General features: G+C 47.5%; 1 long non-coding RNA gene across 1 annotated transcript; it reads left to right on the top strand.

The window, feature by feature from the left end:
• The first annotated feature begins 3900 nt into the window (after window positions 1–3900).
• On the top strand, window positions 3901–15893 carry LOC115251301 (uncharacterized). The gene is made up of 3 exons (XR_003889871.1): window positions 3901–4116; window positions 15226–15579; window positions 15672–15893. It is a non-coding gene; the product is annotated as an uncharacterized lncRNA (long non-coding RNA).
• The last annotated feature ends 544 nt before the right edge of the window (window positions 15894–16437 follow it).

Genomic DNA, 16437 nt, shown 5'->3' with positions numbered 1-16437 from the left:
GTCTTCAGCTTCCATCCAGTGGCCTCTAAGAGGAATTTGTGGTGACAATGACAAGAGAGCCTAGGCAGTGCAAAGACTCCGAGGACCTCAAAATAGCAGCAGTCGGCATCCAGGTCTGCACAGGAACAAAGTTGAGTGCTGTCATAGAGATGTAGGTGGCGGAGGCTCAGCTATGGTAGAAGGCCCTTCTGGGGATAGCATCAGGGTTAGAGGTGCTTTACAAACCACCAGACAGGCAAAGCTGTGTGAAAGGAACATTAACGTCATCTACAGGATGAGGTGCATGGAGGCAAGATGGAAAGGAGCTGGGACCAGGTGAGAGGACACACGGCAGCAGAAGATCTCTTGGACAGATAACTCATAGACTGACAGGCAAATCTAAGATACCAGTCATCCCAATGTGTCTGCAACATCTGTCCAAAAGGTCTGATGGTTGTTATTACAGGTACCACTAGCAAGTGCTCAAGGCAGCCACTGGGACTGACAGCTATTCACTCCATTAAACACCAAGTCAAGAAGAACACCATCCCCTTCCTTAAGGCCGGTGAGAAACCCCCTACTAGGCCTCTCCACAGCCCCAGACTGGCAACTGTGAATTGACCTTGGAAAACAACTGAAGTTCTCCAATCACTCAAACACATCATTCAGACAAGGCTGCACCTAGATGTGATCATCTTGTCAGATTCCACCAAGCAGAGGACCGTGTGGATCACACGGAGGAAGCCCGTCAGAGAAAGCTTGCCAGATCTCAGGGGCTGGTGGAGCAGTGCAGAGGTGGGCCGGCGGGCTCTACGGGAGTCTATTGGAGTCAGCTGCCTTGCTCTTTTGAGTAAGCAATTAGTGTCAAGTTCGCCTTCAAAATGGCAGGAAAAAAATGCACAGCGAAACGAGAAAACCTGCAGGAAAGCTTTGTGACCCGGTTCCGTGATCTACAACTGAAAAGGGCACAGATTGCATTCCTCGTTGACCCATTTAATGTGGAGCCGCACTGTTTAAAAGCCCCGCTAGTCACAGATGAGGCTGCAGCTGAGTTGGAGATTATCGATCTTCGTGAGGAGGACCAACTGAAACCTGCTTTAAGGGAAGGGGCCATTAGGTTCTGGAAAAGTGTGCCAATGGAAAAATACCCCAATGTCAAACGGGCTGCACTTAAGATCCTGTCAATATTTGGGTCAACATACGTCTGCGAGTCTGTGTTTTCTACCCTGAAACACGTGAAACCAAAGCATCGATCTGTTCTGACACCCATGTGAAAGAATTACTTCGCGTGGCAGCAACTGAATACAAGCCGGATTTGAAGAGGATTGTTCAAAGCAAGGAATGCCAGAAGTCCCACTAAGCAACATGCATAGTAAAAAAAAAAAGACATTTTAGTTATTATATTTTTGTTTGTGGACTTAGTTGAACTGAGAGTTTTTGTGCGTGAGACAGTGCACACAATGTTCATTGTTGAAAATGACTGGCCCGTGGTCTGTAGAAGTCAAATTCTGTCATTATCATGTTGGTGTGTGACATTTACAATAAATCTGGCTAAGCAGAGGTCTGTGTGTGTGAGGAGGGGATGAGGTGATGTTCATGTGTGCCCATGTGTATGATGTGGCTCGTTGTGGTAACACAGTAAAAAATGTGGCTCTTAGGCTCTGACTGGTTGGCCACCCCGGGCCTAGGAGTTCATTTCAACCAGGATGTCTTAGTACTTTGACCTTCACTTGCAGTAGGAACTAAAAAATCAATTCCACTTGTTGAAGGTTCCTATTTGCTGTGGATAAACCTGCCAGGAGGGAGGTGCTACTATTGATCAATTGCTGCTCATCTATGAATAATGAGCAGCAATTGATCAATTTATGGATCTATCTCCTGATACAGATTTCATGACTTACCAATGACGACCAATCAGCTGAGTAAAGAGCAACAAAATGTGCTCAGTTTAGTCCTTTTGTGACAGACCCGACTGTGAAAGCATCAAACACAGGTTACTGATGGTGAGTTTGGAGGGAACCAGAGGAGATGCATACAACAACTTCAAGAAAGAGAAAGGTTTCAATGTTTCCACGAGCCTTCAGGAGTGTCTTTATGAAGCATTTGTTGCAAAATCAAAGACATTCAGATCTAAGGTGCCTCTTATTCTTTCACTGGGGGCAGCTGTAAGGAGGGGCCCTGGCTTGTGCTTTGATACCGAGACCTCCAGTCCGCAGTGCCCCTCAGACCAGTGCATTAAAGCTACACCCATTCCATGTTCATCCAGTAATCCACATGAATTCTCCATGGCGATTTTCCAGCAATGCAGATTATTGTTCCAACAGAGTAAACGTTCAGCAAACCCGTCAGCTCAGCTATCTGAACATTTTAAAGGCCTGTAAAGATCTGTGAAGCTACTGGTAATATACTGCAGACGTTCAGCATCTCCATTGTGTCATTGTGGAACACTGGTCCGATGGTCCCTGCGTACCAGGAACTGGACGAGTTCCGCTGGATTGTATGACGTTAATTAGGAAAATAATGACCGGAGGGGATCAGGGAATTGAAACGGGACACCGCTCGCTGTTTTAATTCATTAGAACGTAAGGGAAATCCTAATTCAGCCGGGGTGGGGGGAGAAGAAAAGAAGGTGTGCTGTTGATGGAGATTTAGCATGAAAACATTGGACACCTGTTCCTGATCCACCAGCAGCCATTCAATCCTCCTCTGTGCCTCCATCACAGCTCTGCCCGCCTGGGATCAGGTTGACCAGGAAGGAAAAACTGTGTTTAATGTGACCGTGTTTATACCTCGTGGGATCATGGTTTTCCACATCTGGTATGAGAAAATAGCCAGTGGGATGGATCCTGACAGGAAAATGAACGCTCTTTTTCATGTGCTGTCGTAGCGGTGCTATTAGACAGTCCACCACTACAGTCGGACATTCTGCCAGCTGTTTTTTCCCCTCAGTGGTCCCTCTCATATTAAGGATTTGTTGGTTGGAAGACATCCTCAGTTCACCAGCTACTTTTGCTGCCCGGGTTGTTCACTTGAAGATATTGTAATGTATATTCCACTTTCTCTGACATCCGTCGCTCGCCCGGGTCCAACAGCCGCCTTTATTTCCCTCATAAATCTCGCTGTCAGCCTTTGACTGGTAGAGTGAGCAGGAATGGGCTGCTACTCTGTGCCTAGAAGGAGTTTGTTCCACGACATTACACCGCTGTTTGCAGGATACTTTCATCCTCTGAGAAGTGATCCTGGAGTAGCGTGGAGACAGGAAGAGTGAAGATACAGCAACACACGCTGCATCACCAGGATTTCCTGGTCCAACCAGCCCAGTCTGCCCCTTCCATACTCAGATACTTTCTCTACACACTACATAAACTACATTAAGGGTCTTTAATATGAAAAATAGCTGCAGCGAAGTCATTTTTCCATAGCAGTCTCATCAAACCACTGTCACACCATCCAGGGGCAGAGGTTGGTTGTCAACTTTGGGGACAGCCCAAGCAGGAAATTCAGTAAGAGTCCAACTGTGTGAGTTTATTCGTGACCATGCCTTATGAATGAAGACAGGTCCCTGCAGAACCTCAAGGGAAAAGTACCAGGACTTGTTCTAGAGAGAATGTTGGGCCTGAGCTGCGTGCAAATATTAAACCTACTTCTCATCATGCACCCAGCCCTGACCATTTTAGAAGGCGCATCTCTGTATGTAGAGTAGCGCATAAAGGTCATATGGGTGATTAAATGCGCACCAGCAGTTGTTCTGTGGCAATGTTACAAATCCTGCAAGTAAAATCTGTCTCACATGGTTGTCATCAAAGCCAGTTATTCTGAAGCACGGTTGCATAATGGAAGACATCTGGTAACATGAGCGGCTCTTGATGATCCTCTGGTGACAAGCCCAGACAGATGGAGCAGCAGGGAGAAGGAAGGAACAGGCCCGATCAGAAGTACTGATGGAGACAAAAATTAGAGGAGATGAGAGGGAGCAGGAAGATGAGGAAATCCACAGGAAGCAGGAGACGGGCAAAGGACTTTTTGCTTCCATTGTGAATGATCCATCTGCTGAAGAGATAGAGCCTGTTTTGCCCTTGGGATGCCTTCAATCTCAGAGGATCTGTTCACTCAGCTGACTCCACATCCAGCCATCAGGTTTGTGGTCCTGCAATCTAAAAGCCGCTTCAACAATTCGCTGACACATTTGAGATTATGCTGATAAAGAAAGAAACGATTCTTTCTTCATTCGGAAGAACAAAAAAAAACCCCAACTGACAAAGTGTTTCTGATGAAACAAAAGCGCCTCCAGCCAAATTAAATGATAGGAAATAAAGCCATTCCAGAAATTCTCGCTAGCAGCTCCGTGTGGCTACCAGCAGCTCGGTGAGTGGAATGTTAAGATCAGCATGCTAGCAGAAACACACCGTCTACATTTATGTTGGAACAGGAAAAAGAACATTTATCACAGAGGCTTTACCTCTTAGCTCAATACTAGAAGAATTAACGCTGATTTTAACGGTATCATCAAAGAGGTTGTTGCAGAGATAAAACGCCAGATTAGGGGAAATGTCCCACCAGGGTCAGCCTGTCCTCATGGATGGCATAAGAGACATGTAAGCCTTGGATGCCAGTGCTGCATAGGTACCACTGTCCCTAGGACATTTATCACAAAAATGGTAATGTAATGGTAGAGCCAGGAAATCCTAATAGTGCCCGGAATGTCATACTGGACGCCTTGATGTTTGTTGTAAGCTGCCTGCGATTTGGCTCAACACATCTTTGTGAATACTCAATATTATCCGCCACCGTTGCTTGCAAAATTTTGTGAGATTATGCGACAAAACCACCTCATTTTTGTCTGTCACTGAAGAGAAGAATCTCTGAAATGTGGATTAATAACAATCCGTCGGTGCCTTCTTCTTCCTCTTTGTCCTCGTCTTTTAACATCATGGTTTATTAATGCTGGATATATGTCAGCACCTGGACATTTTGAAGTTTCCTGTAGTCAAGATAACTAAATATGGACAAGGTCAGTCTTGTTCACCTCACCCCAGTGTGGCTCATGAAAGAGACGGTCCTGTAACTGTTGACATGTATCCTGAGGAAATACTGCACACGCACAGCAGTCAGCGTGCACTGTTCCTCTCTGTGCTGTGCCTGTCTGAAATCTGGCCTCTTTTCCTGCTTTGAACTGGTCTCGGAGTTCTGAGGAGGCCCCTCAGGTAACCAGATCTGACTCTCTGGACTGCGGGGCCAGACTTTCACAAAGACAGATGTGTCACTGAAGACAGCAAACCATGACCTGCAGGCAGCGCAGACGTCCTGGGAGGCTCCGAGAAACAACGACTCTGGCCCGCAGAGGGATGAAGACAAACACACACACACACACACACACTCACACACATACCTGTTTTTATCCTCATTGAAAAAAGATTCATTTGCAACCTGGGAAATTTTAGTGAGAGCTTTTGTCTGTGTTTTTCTTCGTTCTGCGCTCAATCTCAAGCCTTCTGGGGGGTGGGGGTGGTGGTGTCGTAGACGGCTGTAGGTAGAACTCTTGTCAACACCAAACAAAAGAGCTCCATCTTCTTATGGCGTTATCCGACATCGATGGCCTTGTCCGTGCTCTGCAGGAGTGATTGGAGTTGCTGGGTAGATGCTGGCTGGTGTTTGAATGAGCGGGTCAATAACTGTGGCTCTACACATCCCAGTTAAATTGGTTCATTTGCCGGCGTGGCTGCTCTCCTGCTGTGTATATCTGACAGAGATCAATCGAATTCATTCTATTCAATTGACTTCCAATCACTTTCCCTTTAGGTTTCCCCGTTCCCTGCAACCAACAACTCATTACCGGGCTGGCTAAAGGTAACCGGGCCGATGCATTATGGGTCAAATGCCTGTGGGCAAAACGATCCCATCTTGTTCGTGGAGCTGTAATGGCACGGCGCTAATGTTTATGCGCTAGATTTCCTTCCTCCCTTCTGGTGTAAGGAGACCATATTGACCTGCGGAATCCATTTACAGTCTTCCGGGTGTCTCATCAGGTCATGCCGGAGCATTCTGACACTGACAGAATAAGAGCGTAAACGAAGCAAACCCAGCCATCCTGTTGAATCTACCGAATTTTTGCACCGACAGGTTCTGTGCGGACGCCATCCACACATTCTATTTTTGTCATTAAACTCAATTTACGATGTTCCTTATTGTTAACCACTTCCTAGTAGAATCCTGAGAATTTTTCTGAGAATGCAGTGAGCTCTCCTGTGTCGTTAATGTTTGATAATATGAGCTAGTAATGAACCTTTCCAGAGTCTCTGTGGTCGCTCTGACAGGTCATGTGACTGGAGTCTGGGTCAGGGGACAACAGGACAACAACCGGGACAAATCACATGATGACGTGCGTTTCCATCTGTGTCAGGCTTCAGGCTTCAGGACCAGCTTGTGTCGCTCTCATCTAAAAAGCCGCTGAACACATGGAACAGGGGCTTCTGGGACTATAGTCGCCATGGATACGTGTTAGCAGTGAGCAATAGCAACTGAAACAAATCTCATCAAGCGAAGTGAAATTCTCTCAATCTCCAGCACCCTCGACATGGTTCTGTTTCATATCTGAACAATATTTTACAAGAACAAATTCCCTCAATGGAAGAAACTCAGTAATATAAATATCATTTTTCAAACCTGCACTTTATCAAGCTGATCTGAAGTCTTTTAGATCTCCTTTGGGTAAACTAGATCTTATTCCCTGGATCACAGCTGCCTGCATGGACAGACCACATAATGCTGACATGTTATTCTAGGAACGATCTTCAAACAGATCAAAGGTCATGTTAGGGCCAGGGGTGGGATGTCTACGCTTTGAGCCAGATCATCTGTGAGCGGCAGCCAGATACCCGGTGGTGATGCCACTTAAGAGATGGTGTCAGAGGTCAAACTCAGACTGTGGGGGCGAGAAGCGACAGTCAGAATCAACAGGTCATGATACAGAGTAGATCTGGGAAAATACTCAACTCAGGGTTTTTTTTTTAAAAATAGCGAAGTTGAAGTAGTTCGCCACAGAACGCCTTCAGGAAATGATAAAAACAGAAGCCCAACCAGTGGACGGACTGCTGAAATCCTGCTCTGGCTGTGAAGGTCTGCTCTGCTACAGTTGTGTGAGCTATTAGCTGCACTTTCCTGACCTTCCTCAGCCACCATCCTGAAGGGTTCACACATGCTGGGAACACGTGCACGTCACCAGTCCAGCCAGTTCAGTGTTTCAGGTCTGGAGCAGCACCAGATTCATCCGCTTTGGAAACTATTAGGAGGCCTCTATGGCTGCGTGCGCGCACGAGCTGCGTCCGCTGCCAAGCGCACAGAGAAATTCAATTTTACTGTCTCACTGGCTTCTTGTCAGAGGTCACCCGGGACCAGTCCCCCCCCTCCACCCCCCCGTTCTGTCGGCACAGATACGATCCATCTCCTTCTGAGCAGGCCTGTCACAACAATCAAATCAGGAGAAATGGGACCAACATAGAATGTTAAATTATTGCACAAATTAATTGCGTTTCACTTCACACTGGAGTCCAAGCAGTATTAAAGGTTTATTGCTACACAAACTGAATAAGTAACAGGGAGAGAGGTCGTCTGTTCTCACTTTTCCCCATTTAATGACTCCTCTGTGCCTCCACTTGACCTTTGCAAACAGAGCAATAGCACCGATTAGCCTCACGCATTAACAGATCCTGTCACAAACCGATCAGCGTCTCTCAAATCGCAGCACCGGGTGTAGAACTGTGCGTCCTCAGTGTTGCCTTGTCCCCTGTTGCACCATGTGACTGACAGTTTCCAACCAAAAATGGTGGATTTCCATCACATCCATCACATTTCCTGTCATATTATTTTGATAAAGAGGGTGTAGGAGGGTATCGTGACGGTGTGGAAGAACATCTGCACGAGAGGGAAAACCCGAGCGGCCGATCTGGAGGGGCAGCGGGGGGGGATGAGGGAATGATGAAGACGAGCGAGTAATTGCACGTGTGTCTCTGCACATATGGCTGAGGATGTTTCCTCATGAAGTTGATGCAGATTGAGCCATTAAAGTCATTATCACCACTCTGCTCAGGGGGGCGTTTGCAGAAACAAACAAAGACAAAACCACCTCAAAGTATCTCTTTGCCATTTATCATTGTTAGGCCGACAGCTGCTGCGCTCACGGTGTCTCAACAACCCCCCCAAGTGTGTGCATGTTTCAAAGGATTACCCTCACGAAGGGTATATTTCAGGAAGGGCGCGTTTTACGATGAAGTGGGAGAGATAAAGGAAGAGAGAGGGCGAAACACAAGATGCTGCTGAGAGGAAGCAAACTTTGTCTTGGCAGAGAGCAGGTCGCTAGAAGCTTGACAGCTGGTTTTGTTTTTTCATTTCAAATCCAGATGTTTGTAGGGAAAATGGGCAGGATTGGAGTGAGAACATAAAAGAGCAGAGTGGAGGGAATGTCCCAGTAAACAGCTGATTCCGCGTGTGTGTGTGTCTGTGTGTGTGTGTGTGTCTGTGTGTGTGTGTGTGTGTGTGTGTGTGTGTGTTGTACTTTCATGCTCTACCCAGAATTAAAACCTTCCTTTCTGACAAAACTTAAGTCAGTAATTCTGAAGCTACAGTCATTATTTCAAGCTAAGCTAACGCTCATTGTTAGAACAGTGTCAGCTTAGCTTTATCATCATTGTATTAACATGATCACCTTATTGGTTCAACCTTGCATGTCCTCCTCTCCTCTCCTCTCCTCTCCTCTCCTCTCCTCTCCTCTCCTCTTCTCCCTCTTCTCCCTCTCCTCTCCTCTCCTCTCCTCTCCTCTCCTCTCCTCTCCTCTCCTCTCCTCTCCTCTCCTCTCCTCTCCTCTCCTCTCCTCTCCTCTCCTCTCCCTCTCCCTCTCCTCTCCTCTCCTCTCCTCTCCTCTCCTCTCCTCTCCTCTCCTCTCCCTCTCCTCCATCATCCAATCTTCCCTTCTCCTCCTCAGCTTGGTCCTACTTAATGTTCCTTCCTATTAAAGGGGAATTTTTCCTTTCCACTCTGGCTTGTTTTGGGGTTGGGCTCTGTCTGGGTGGATGGAAAAGATTTCTATCTGCAGCCACCAGCTTGTGCGCGGCCCATGTGTGAACTGTTGAAGAGTGAAGAGAAGAAAAAGTGAAGTAATATTGTAAAGAGGAGGCGTATCTGTTCGGACAGAGTGATGTTTGGTAGCGTACGAGTGGACAGTGATTGCTAAAAAGCTAATATTCTTGAATAGGTGGGAGCACTCAGATGGGCGAAATGTTGGCCATTACTGATAAACAGTCTTGTTCTCCTGCTCCCGCCTGCTCAGACGCCCATCATTACCCTGGTAAATCTATTATGAGACACGGGGGGGAAAATGGATCCATTTGGCAGCCACATTCAATCAATGGCAGCATCTTTGCTGGCAGCTGAGTCCACGGCACATGTCAGGCCGTGGCCTGCTTTCAAAACCCGCACTGACAGAAGGGGGCGAGGCTGGGAGGTGGGGGTATTATCTCACTGCTGCACCATGTTGACGTGATACTGTAGATAATCTACAGAAGGCTGAGCCTGGCAGGAGAATAAGTGATGGAGCTCAGCTGATGTGAATGTTGATTCACTGTTTTAAATGAGGTTAAATTCAGCAGAAGGAGCAGCGGAGCGCTTTCATTAAATCTCACATCTTCTCCTTTTATCAGTAACATTTACTGGACTCAAAGGCAGAAGACTAATGATGAGGGGTGTTGTGGAGAACACAGTCAACGGTAGATGGGAACCACTGGGCTGAAACCTGCTGTAAACACATTCAACATCACTGCTTCACAAATGTTGAACCTGTCAATCAAGCGTTCCTTTAGTTCTCAACGCTCAGGGGAAAATACGCCCAGACACGTCAGGAATAACTTTTCTTCTTCCTCTGATGAGCCCTAACGTGTCCACATTGAAAGCGCAGGAGATTCAGACTGAAGGTGACATGAAGGAGCGACTCGAGGTGTTTTTCCCCAGTGTGATCAAGCTTCATCGCCAAAGCATTACGAGTCTTTCTCGGTGTTGATTGAGTCAGAAAGCATCATAATCAGGCTGTGATTGCCTTCCGAGCCTCTGCTTTCTCTTCCATTGAGCTGGATTATCTGTGCGCTGATGTCCTGCAGAGCAGCAGCACAACATGAGGTCTCCATATTAACCCATCAGTGCTGATGGCGTTGAGGAGACGGAGGGAACACAGACTTCCTGCTCCGCAGACGTGTGCTGACAGATATATAGTTTAGGTTTCTTTGAAGAAGCTCCTTGTGGAAAAGACCACTCTTATTTCAGCCTCTTCTCCCAAGGTTTGGGATTATTTATAGTAATGTAGCTTTGTTCTCATCTCCCAGTTTCTCAGGGTTTTTCATCAAATGTGGCAAAGATGCTCCAAGTCTCACACGAACCAGGAACCATTGCTGTAGATCAAGGGGAACCTTCGCTGGTCTTCTTGGCGAAACTGGAGAAGAAGCGTCATTGGCTGACCCGTTAAGTGAATCATCAAAGCTCTGCCATCGTGAAGACCTGGAATATTCAGAGGTTCTGATTTTCTGTGCATGTTTTACATGCTGTCCCTCTCAAACGCTGGAAACAAACATCAACTCAGTGCTTTTAATCTGGATGGTGAATGAGGGAAGAGTTTGGAGTCACACCTCATCGGAGGGTGTCTGTTGAGCGTCCGCCGCTACAGCCCAGCTCACGTTTTGCTCTCACGCCGCCGCTCCAAACATTATCATGCCTAGATGCTAATGTTATTATTTTAATTATCCTTGTGTGTTCTTGGTGGTGCACACACACACACACACACACACACACACACACACACACACACACACACACACACACACTGGAGACCTCATTTCATTTCTTTTCCCCTGCTGTGAAACAAATCAAAACTAGTTATGATGCCGTTTTGCAGCGACAGTAACATTAGCTATCGACAGGAGCCAGGCAGGGAAACGCCAGCTGTGGGCCCGTCGCTGAGCTGGAGTCAATTACCAGGGAAAACAACCGCTTCAGATGCACAATTACCATATTTTTTTTAAAAAAAAAACCTCTCCAGTTGATGCCGTTCCACACTATTAATAACTCAGCTACACCGCTAATGGAACTAATTTCTGAACGTGCGTGAATGTACTGAACATGTTGCGAGGATCTGTGCCCGCTGATGGACCGGCGCCACGGCGCTCACGCAAAGATGAGCTCTCACAGACTGTTTTTCACCTGTTGAGCAATTTTCCTGACAGCTTGAGACAGGCTGTAAAAAGCAACGGCAGCGTGATTGGACTGCAGAGGAGGACGACAAGACGTCGCAGAAAGCTGGATATCAATGCAAAGAGGGTGAGGGGAGAACTCGTCCTCTGTTGCTCTGTTTGCCAACTGGGTGATGCAAGCAGCAACCAGCCACTAGAGGGCGCATCTCTAACCAGGCTTTACTGGTTTTTTATTGAGTAGAACAGAAGCCTGACTGGTTTTTACCAGCAGAGCTGAGTGGATTTCCCGCCATCAATCCGTCATTTCTCATTTCTCATCCCTCCCTCAGAGTCTCACAGAGATCGTTGCTGTTTCTCATCTCCGAGCATCCGACCCACAGAGCTGCTGTGTGGCGCTTGCAGGCTTCTTCCTTCACCTTCTGCGCTCTGACGTTGACACTTCTGCCGAGCTGCCGTGCCTAATTGCAACAATTGTGCTGGTGCCTAATCTCAGCCAGGGACGCGACCCCGGTTGGACTGATGATAATGAAATAATCGTCCCAAACAATTGTAAACCCCCCCCCCCCCCCCCCCCAATGAAACATGAGCCCTCAGATGACCAGCATTCATCCAGGAGCATTCAACCAGCAGCATTTTCCACATTAATTGAAATTTAGATTGTTGTTGACCTCGGCTGAGTGGACTGAGGAACTCCAATGGGCGGAGTCGTCCACCCCATGTGTCGATCTTCCACAGTGTGCTTCTGTTTTCACTGAGTGATATCCGACATTATCCATCTTCCTCGGCCCAGCCGTGCATGTGTGCGTGTGTGTGTGTGTGTGCGTGATGACAGCCGAAGGACGCGTGTTCCATCAGTCTCGATGACTGGCTGCGTATCAGCGTGCAGGAGGCTGGTTCATGGGTAAACCTGAAGACCGTTTCTGTCTGATTGTGAGTCTCCTGGCTCCATTTATCCTAAACTGTATGTGCTTTTGTTTAGGTGCTCTTTCTGAGCCAAATGGAGCCGGCCTGTATGAATGAGTACCAGTTGTTATGCTGCTACCAAACTATTCCTCCATCTGCCGCCATCATTTGGGGCTGAGCTCATTCTCTCTGCCTCACTAAATAACAGGAGAGGGGAGAGCCGGGGGCTCCAAATGTGGGAGATGACGTACAGCTCACCATATGTCTCTTCAAGCAGTCGCTTTTAACAACTTCAGAATTTACAGGACCTACCGGGCCCTGGCTTTCAGCTCACCCAGCATCATGTGTGTAAATGTTCATTTTATTGGAATGTACAGTAGCTCCGGTTCTCATCACCACTGCCTGTAATTAAATCCTATTCCACGTCCGGCCGCCCTCCCGAACATAAAGGGGGACTTTGGTTAATTAGAAACTAACTTCAGTCACGGTGCTTGGAGGAAAAAAAAAGGACCCGTATGACTGCTGCAGAAATAATATTTCGTTTCAATTACACGCTCAAGACCTGCCTGCTCGTCAGGAGGGATAAGGACTGATGCAGACTGACGATCCAGGGGTGCTCCTGCAGGACGCTGAGGGGCGGGGCCAAGACCTCACCTGAGCAGGGACTGGCTGAGGTCATCGTGGCTATGTCCTCATTTCGCAGAACGTGCTAATGTGTGTGTGTGTGTGTGGTGTGTGTGAGTGTGAGTAAATGTCCTGCGTTGCCTGCAGCCAGGCAGTACGTGTGTGCTATGATGCTCACTCTGGTTTCTTGACCTTTGCACGAAAATACCCTCACTCAGCCTAAAATTGCATTTCTGCTAAACATCGAGAACACAAAAGCAGCTGATCCAACACTCGTTTGAAATATCATCACGACATTTAGAAATATGTTTACACATTCTGCAGTAAAGTTCGCTGTCGTGACACGGGTGAAGTCTTAATTCCAATTGGCACGCTAAAAATGAAAAGTAATTCAGCTTTGTGAGGTCAGAATCTGCGTGTGCAGCAGGATTAAAGAGATTAAATCAGATTAGAGCCAGAGATGTCTCCGGTTTCCAAAAAGAGGCACGAATGGGGGCTTTCAGCTCGCAGACCAGGCTGAATTAGCCAAATCAATCAAATAAGAACTGCATCTCACTTAATGAGAAACACGCATCTCAACTACAGCTTGAAATGCAGAGCACGCTGTTCGTTTCCATGTTTGGAACAGGCTTTACCGGAGAATTTTAATCCAAACGTCTCGGTGTTCCTGAGAGGTTGGGAAATGAGATTCTGCTGTTGTGTATAATCCACTTCTATAATGACTTCCCTGTAAAAGGGATAGATAGTCTGGGCCCACAGGGGTTTGCTAAGTAACTCTGACAGAGAGCCATGGCTAACGCAGCCTCTAAAAAGGCACCCTGGGTGCCGGGCAGCACTTCTAATACTGTAAACAGACAGCCTGTGTGCTGGCTGCACAGGTGACATCACTCATATCCAGTCAGGTGGCAGCAGAAGCTCAAAGGAGGACCGTTAGAAGAAGAGCTCCTTCAACATGTTCCCACATCAGGAGAGCCAAATCTGGGCCAGCTCCATTGTACCGGTCACCTAATATTCATTTCATATAAGGTGGATCCTGGACACGTGAGATTGAAATTAATAATGTGGTTGCACCTGCAGAGTCATCAGGATGAACGCGACAGAGTGAGGACTTTTCTGTGCGGCAATGGCCGTTTGAGGGTCCAGACCTGGTTTTATGGTTTGGTTTTCGTTATTTAGCATTTAGCTGTGATAGTTGGGGCTGGAGAAGACATTTGACAGCACACACACACACATATTCAGGACACACCATTGCCTGGAACCTCTGGTGCTCACCTGAACCCTTCACTGCACCCTCCAAACATTTCCTTTTTCTTCATTTACTGCAGCCCACGAGACGGTGGACATTCTGCTGAGGCGGCCGCGCGTTTCCTGTGTAAAGTGTGTTTTACATCAGCTGACTGCTTCACGTCGTCCGGTTGTCATCCAGCTTCCTTTACGTATTCCTCGGAGATCTAATCCCCTTAAGAGTCAGCTTAGGTTCAACATTACAGGTGACGTCGAGGTTTGAGTCCTCCTTTCTGAGATGTTGGAGTAAACTGCTGTAGGACAGGGATGAAATAGTCTGTGGACAGAACCGTAGGCCGTAGCCACGAGGCAAGTTAGAGGGTTGGCTTCTAACAAGGGGCCATGTAGCCGTCCTTCCAGGACTGTGAAAAATGCAGAACACTTCCTGAGCCCAAGTTTCCACTCCCAGAGCATAATCACGGGGGTGTCGGGGGTGTTGATTTAGCAGATTTGTTGCTGAGCTCCTCAGAAATGGCAGCGTTTGACATGCAGAGATTGTATCTCACGTCTCCTGCTGATAAAACACTGTCAGATGGAGCCGCGGAGGCAGAAACAAAACAAAATGGTATTTTTACTCTTCCGCTCTTCTCACGCTAATGTTTCCTGCGACATTAACGCCAGGCAGGAAGGTCAAAACTCAGCACGACTTAATCGTTGGGGAACCGCTTGAATTCTGCTTTACAACCAGCGGGCCTGAGGAACGGTCGGGTCCAGCTCGGTCTGGAACGCCTCTGTGTTTATTTCACGGGGCCGTAGGCGGCGACTCAGTTCAGTCCTGCAGCAGCAGCTCCGGCCTCTGTGCACAGGCAATACATTTGAAATCTAATTTGTTTATCTGAGGAGACACATCTGAAGGCCGAGGACTTCATTTACAAAATGATTATTTGGCTCAAGTCGTTCCTCGCTGACGCCACTTTGTTCCAGCTTGTTAAACAAACCAGCGGCGAGGAAAGAACATCTCAGCTCTACAGTTACTCGTGTTTTGTCACATTTATAATCACTTCTTTCTTGTTTTCTCCTTGACGGAAGCTGACCAAACCGTGCTCCTCCTGGATCACGTGGAGAGGACCACCGAACGCAGGCGTGACCCGGATTGGCACCTTTGCTCTCTGCAGATCCAGATTGAGCAGTTCACGATCTTTACGATATAATCGACCACCCCGAGTGTGTAGCTGACTTACTGTATCTTCATGGCTTTGTTGTTCAGGGAAACTGAGGGTTGGTGCAACATCAGCGAGAAACGCTGGCCCCCGGTGAACCTCCGGTCGGTGGTGGGATGAGATTTCGGAGTGAATGTGCTGCTCCTGCAGGTCAGAATGAAACATTTGTCCTGATGTGTTTGGGCAGTTAAAAGACTCTCTGGAGGGAAGCAGGAAAGTTACTGTGTGTGTGTGTGTGTGTGTGTGTGTGTGTGTGTGTGTGTGTGTGTGTGTGTGTGTGTGTGAGAGAGTGGGTGAAAAAGGTGTGGGTGAAAAAGGAGTGGGTGAAAAAGTCTGGGTCAAGAAGCTGGCAGAAAATCCATAGTGGAAGAAGAACAGAGGTTAAAGGTCAAAAAGAAAAAGTGAGTTTTTTGGTTAATCATTTTTAAGTTTCAATTTTTTAAATAGACTTAAGAAGAGGGAAACTTTAATGCCAATTTTTCTTCATTTACAGGAAGATGAGTATCGACTGGAGAAAAGAGCCTCACACCAAAACCAGACGTGATTTTCCACCATTAGAAAAACAAAGAACGTTAGAGGTCACAGAAAGTCGGGCTGGGAGCTCAGCTCTGCTTCTGGTGGCACAGACAGAAAAGGAGAATCACATTTTGACCAATCAATGTTGTGATTAATGGAGATAATTTTACCTGGACTCTGTGGGTCATTACTTCCTGCTCTCGTCCTCCTCCTCGCTTCTGCCTATGTGGATAATGTGTTTGCTTCCCTAATGAGAGTCCTGCGGGGACACAGAGGACAGCGGAGGGTAGAGGGGCGGGTGGGGAAGGATCTGCAGCTGTGGAGATGCAATCAGCAGCAGCTACAGCAGCAACAACTACAGCTACAGCAGCAGTTACAGCTACAGCAGCTACATCAGCAGCTATAGCAACAGCAACTACAGCAGCAGCAGCTACAGCAGCAGCAGCTACAGCAGCAGCAGCTACAGCAGCAGCAGCAGCAGATACAGCAGGAGCAACAGCAACAACAGCAGCAGCTACAGCAGCAGCAGATACAGCAGGAGCAACAGCAACAGCAGCAGCAGCTACAGCAGCAGCAGATACAGCAGGAGCAACAGCAACAGCAGCAGCAGCTACAGCAGCAGCAGATACAGCAGCAGCAACAGCAGCAGCAGCAGCAGCTACAGCTACAGCAGCTACAGCAGCTACAGCTACAGCAGCTACAGCAGCAGCAGCTACAGCAGCAGCTGCAGCAGCAGCAGCTAC

The sequence above is a fragment of the Takifugu rubripes genome, chromosome 10, assembly GCF_901000725.2.
Source record: "Takifugu rubripes chromosome 10, fTakRub1.2, whole genome shotgun sequence".
In the NCBI taxonomy this organism is placed as follows: domain Eukaryota; kingdom Metazoa; phylum Chordata; class Actinopteri; order Tetraodontiformes; family Tetraodontidae; genus Takifugu; species Takifugu rubripes.
Note: the sequence above shows the minus strand (reverse complement) of the source record. Positions and strands in the feature narration are given on the sequence as shown.